The sequence below is a fragment of the Ptychodera flava genome, chromosome 17 (genome assembly GCF_041260155.1).
Source record: "Ptychodera flava strain L36383 chromosome 17, AS_Pfla_20210202, whole genome shotgun sequence".
Classification (NCBI taxonomy): domain Eukaryota; kingdom Metazoa; phylum Hemichordata; class Enteropneusta; family Ptychoderidae; genus Ptychodera; species Ptychodera flava.
In genome coordinates this window covers 19839311-19844647 of record NC_091944.1, presented here as the reverse complement: position 1 = coordinate 19844647, position 5337 = coordinate 19839311, and the positions used below count along the sequence as shown (strand labels likewise).

At 41.0% G+C, this 5337-nt stretch overlaps 1 long non-coding RNA gene across 1 annotated transcript; it reads left to right on the top strand.

Moving 5' to 3' along the window:
• The first annotated feature begins 3377 nt into the window (after positions 1-3377).
• LOC139115727 (uncharacterized) lies at positions 3378-5089 on the top strand. The gene is made up of 3 exons (XR_011548172.1): positions 3378-3694; positions 4514-4649; positions 4859-5089. It is a non-coding gene; the product is annotated as an uncharacterized lncRNA (long non-coding RNA).
• The last annotated feature ends 248 nt before the right edge of the window (positions 5090-5337 follow it).

Genomic DNA, 5337 nt, shown 5'->3' with positions numbered 1-5337 from the left:
CACTGTAAACAAAACTGTCAGTATCCATGTAGGCTAATCGTATTCCAGGGAACTGGGTCCGAAAGTAATTGTAATGCGTCTCATACATTAGCAGCTTAGAAAGTTCAAGCACCGCCGCGCCAATGAAAACTGGCTTTTTATATTCATATCGATCCCTTTTCAGTTCCAGGAGAGCACTGTCGCAGGAATCTCCATCCTCTTCGGAAGTTATGGTAGTTATATGTTTCAACTTTGGATTATACTTCTGAATCTTTTTATGGCCGGAACCGTTCCTACCCGAAACAAATCTAAAATCTCTGTACTTTCGAACGTCTTCTATTGTCTTGCCGAACATTGCATTATTCATCAACTTATAGAAATTCTTTTCAAAATCTGTCTTTCCCTTTGTCCTCATTTCAGTGTTAAAGGCAATATATTGTTTGAGACACGCCCTCTCTTCAAAAAGGCAAGCACCCGATGCACCTTTGTCAGTCGCATTCCCATCCGAAGATAGAATTCAAGCAACTTGTAGTGTAAGATGTATCTCTCTCTGTCCAACACACTTGTAATCAGTCGAGTACCCTGCCTATCAGGAAATTCGAAGTGATGCGGCGCAAGTGGCAAATCGCTGTGTTCATTATGTAATTCGGCCGGATATTCTAGATCTACTTCTAGAAAACTTGGTGGAAAGGTGGCGCCGGGTCCCCAATCAAATCCTGCTCCGTCATTCTGAGCAGACCATTCTAACAATTCTTCCATCGTCATCCAATGAAGTCCGCCCGTAGGCATTGCCTGACTCATTGCCCAGCCGTAAAGATTATTAGCATCGAGATATTTTATTTCGGTCACCGGCTTCTCCGGATCCCAGTTCCCACCAGCGGCCCCAGCTCCGCCAGGCTCATCTGTTGCATAAGCCGGATGATTTGTCTGTAAATAATGAATATTACACTGGCTGATACCGCCTCTAATTCCCCTCTGTATGAAATTCATCTGCTCAGCATCTTGAATGAGCTCAAACTTATTACCTGTATAAAGTAACATAGCATCCCATGTCAAACCGGGCGCTGACATGTAGTGGGCTGGATCTAACTTGTACGCTTCTAAACATGTGTCACGGAAATTTTCGAATATATTTGCAAGAAGGAGAACGTCGGTCTCACAATAGAATTCCATATAATCACGAATCGTCTTACATCCAACTTCGTCCCATACTCGCAATGCATGTTCGTGATCAGACTCTGAAATCCCCTCTTCCGTCAATTCGCTATAAAATTTGTGTCTCGGTGGTAGCTCCTCTTCTTCCAATCGCTCTGGAGAGATCTAAATATTCGTACGGAAAGAAACCTTTCGCCCTTTGAATGTCCGGGTACGAAAGTGGTACCGTCCACCCATCCTCCGGCACAGTTTTTGCCAACTTCGCCAATGACCCCATCATCAGCTGAGCACTGTCCATAAACTTTATAGAAAAGAAACGTTTCTTTATCTCCCTCCCCCCTCCATCAACAACAATTGAGGCGTGAAAAATAAATGTTTTCGAGAGGCCCATAATTCCACCATTGCTCGTCTTAGCTATTATATTTGGCTCTTGTCCGGGACCATCATCTATTTCATGTAATTCTTTCAAAATAAAAGAACCATCGTATCCCTTGAGGTTGTGAAAGTAGATAGGAATGGTTCTCGACGGGCGGCACTTTTCACAATAAAAAGTCGTTCCGTCTTGGTATCCTGCCGTCTTCTCCACATGCCATCCCGTACGAAACAGATTTTTTTGTGGTAAACATGCTGCAAGCTCGTGGTAAACATACCACGCATACTTTTGTGTGCCACAACTCTCTATCCATCCTGCGCCGATAGTCACACTAGTGGTGCACTTGTGGTGATTAGCAATCTTTCTCTTGGTATGTCTACCACAAGACTGAAGTAAACAAAGTTGCAGATTGCTTTGTGGTATGTTTGCCATTGAAGGCTTTACGTAAATACAATGGTCACACAGCACAGACTGTGCAGAATCATGTGTAAGAATTCAAGGCTGCACGGTTACAGGGCAGCCAAATGAACGTGTGTGCCCAGCTGGCTTCTGTAGATGTACCGTATATCATATGCATGAATAAAGAATATACATGTTTGCACTCTAAATTTAATAACAAAATAGTATATTTATTGATTTTTCAAAATGGGGATGTTAAAACGTGAATACATATTTGTAGGACAAATCTTAGTCAGTTTCCAAGAAATTAGGAAATTCACATACAAAAGTACCTGACTCTCCAAATGATACTTCTATACACAGTGACAAGATTTTACGAATCCAGATTACATCAACAATAGCACATATGTAAAGGTGCGGGATCGCTGGATTTCCAAAATAGCTTAATTTGAGCGATTTAGCAGCTATAGGCCCTATGGTGTGATCGAGGCGAGAAAAGTGACGAAGTTGATCTAATAAAGACGGGTATTCTGTTGATAAAAATGTTGTTTCATACATAGGCCTACACTGTAGGCAGCCACAAAAATCCCATGAAACCATTTTTCCCTGTCCATCGGAAACGTTTTGAGCCAATGATCTGCACGATAATTCAATGTTAAATTCATCAATTTCATGGCAGCAACGAAATCTCTCGAAAATCGGCCGTAATCCACGAAGGAAAAGAACTTTGCCACAGTTTGGGTAGGCCTAATAATAAGCGGACAGAGCATGTCAGTCACCGCGGTCGGAGAAAACACTCATTCTATTGTGTCTTTCAACAAGCATGGAGGTAGGTATGGTATAAGTTACTATATCGCCGACTTAGAAAGACAAGGGAATTATTAGTCGTATTGCCATCCACTGTACAAATGATTGACATCTCACTCAACCTGCCGTGGACACGTACGTACGTGTCTCCAGAGAAACGCGCCCGAACAAAAATCTAAGAACTTGTTGAACTGGTATGTTGGATTTTTTGTATCTCACGCCTGTCGTATAGAACACAGTTTTTATCGAAATTGAATTCCCGTATCTCAGGGAAGGCACACTATAAAATAGTGCTGGTATAGTGCCTATGAAGGGTTTGCACGGTTAGCCCCGCGATCGAGGCGCCACTGGCACTGCTGTGCTAACTGCTATGTAATAGGGCCTACATAGTGTGGGGCTTAGTGTTGGGTCATAGCCACTGGTGCTGTCAATACACTTTTGCTTGGATATAGTCCGTCGAAAGCTGTAAGTTTTCAGTGAATTACTTTTGAATGAATTACTTTTAACAAAACTTCCATTACGATTCATGCTATGTTACGTATGTGTACAGCGATCGCGATTGCAAGGACTTTGTATCGGAAGTAAATATAGTATCACGCCTGATGACATCATAGATCATGTGAAGACTTCGTTGTGATTGGTCAGATTGGCGTGTCACAGGTCAAATCTCAGCGGCAAATCTGATGTCAGAAAGGCAGTTACGACCCTTTTGAATTGCTCAATGCATTGTCGCTGTTTTTTCACTCGACTTTTGACAAAATTTCACTGAAATTTGCCGTTGGACATCACCTTGACAGCTTCGTATACCCTAGCTATGAATGTACAACCTATAGGCAATGTTCAAGACGCGTTAATTTTCATGTCATCGTCGTCACGATCGGCGTGTGGAGATCGGCTTGTGAACAATGGTCACCATTCTTATAACCATGATAACACCCTGAGCTGGCCGAGCTGAGGATCAAGGCGATCGTTTGAATTTCGGTAAGTAAATTTTCGAGTATCCTTCTCTGCAACGTAACGACGAATTTTATCTGTTTTTGTTCTGTGCAATTCTCTAGTAACACTGTCCAATTGTCTGAATAACTCCCGAGGTTGAACGTTGAGTGAACAGTGTGAAAGGAGTGGCCTTTATCTGTTCATACCGATGTATTGATAGTGTCTATGTCTGGGGAATACATACTTCGACACTTTGGCGAAGGCACAGTCCCTCGGGGACTGTACCCAGGGTGAAACTTTTGCTTATATGTATACAAATTTCCCTCGATGTACGATATAAAACAATGAAAAAACAATACATTTAGGAATGGTTAGGTAAGAATTAAGTTCTTAAACTCTGACCTAGTATCGTTTGTACACGTGTTCATGTCATGAAATTTGGTATACGTCTATTTATAAGATCATGCTGGACGATGCTGGACGTCTCTGTCTTTGACACTTAAGTTTCTTTTGAAATCTTCATTAATGTATTTTGACATTTGTTCAACGTTACCCGTAAATATTTTGCTGGCATATTGTAAGGCGAAATCCAAATCAATGATTGATTTACAATATTTCATTGAAGTTCTACATGAAATCTTACAACACAAAACATGCATACAATATTTTCAGTTATCTTTCTGTAGCTGTGGATCACTGGTAGCGTTGTCCCCCCCCCCCCCCCCCCCATCTAAAAGTAATTTAGATTCACAGATATAGTAGTAAACTAGTTTTCATGTCACATGTAGTCAAAATCACCAAACATAATCGCTGGGACTTTTTCTTTACATTCCTTTTTATTCCATTGCATTTTCTTATTTGTAGCTGGAAGTGACGACATGTCTTTGTGGCAACGGATGCTGAGAAAAAGCAATGCTGATGACAACTTTACATCACCAATCTCATAAACCCAAATTGGTCCCAAAAGAGTAACCAAGCTTGCCAAGGCAAATATATAAGTGTAAGTACCGTTTGAAATATCTTTACAATTTAGTGACCTGGATTCCATTTCATGATATGTGCAAGACTCATTGTGAAAGGTATGTCAAGGCAGTTGCAATTACATACTGACTGGCAGATTGTTCTCTTGGCATTTTGTCTACTGTACTGTGCTAGTATATGTGATTGCATTAATGTTTCTTTTCTTGTTTTCTTTTTTTTTTGTTTTAGCCCTTTCTGTAGTCTACGGAAAGTAAACCAAGACACTGAACAATCAACTGGATCAAAAGTAACTGTTCCCACTATATCGTTGGATATGCCAACACTTTGTTATGAAGATGCCATGGATTAAGGGAGATATCCTGTGAAAGAACTGTTGATGAACTTGTGATTTCTTTTGTTTTGAGTCATTTGTTAGCATTTCCATCTGCAATAAATGTAAGGTAGGAATTCAATGAAAAACCTGGTAAGATTTTCTTTTGTTTGTGAATGTGTGTGAGTGTTTGTACCTGTGGCTACATTCTGAAAACTTTAATACATGAGCACAAGAATGAGTAGCTACAGTGTGAGTGGTCGTGGCAAAGTGTGAAGGGTAGGGGTATGCTACTGGGGGGTGGGGCTACCCATAGGGTCAGCTTCAATAGCGGTATGTATACCGTAAATCCTGTTTGTGGCAAGTATACCGCAAAAAAATTCTGCAAAGCCTAAAC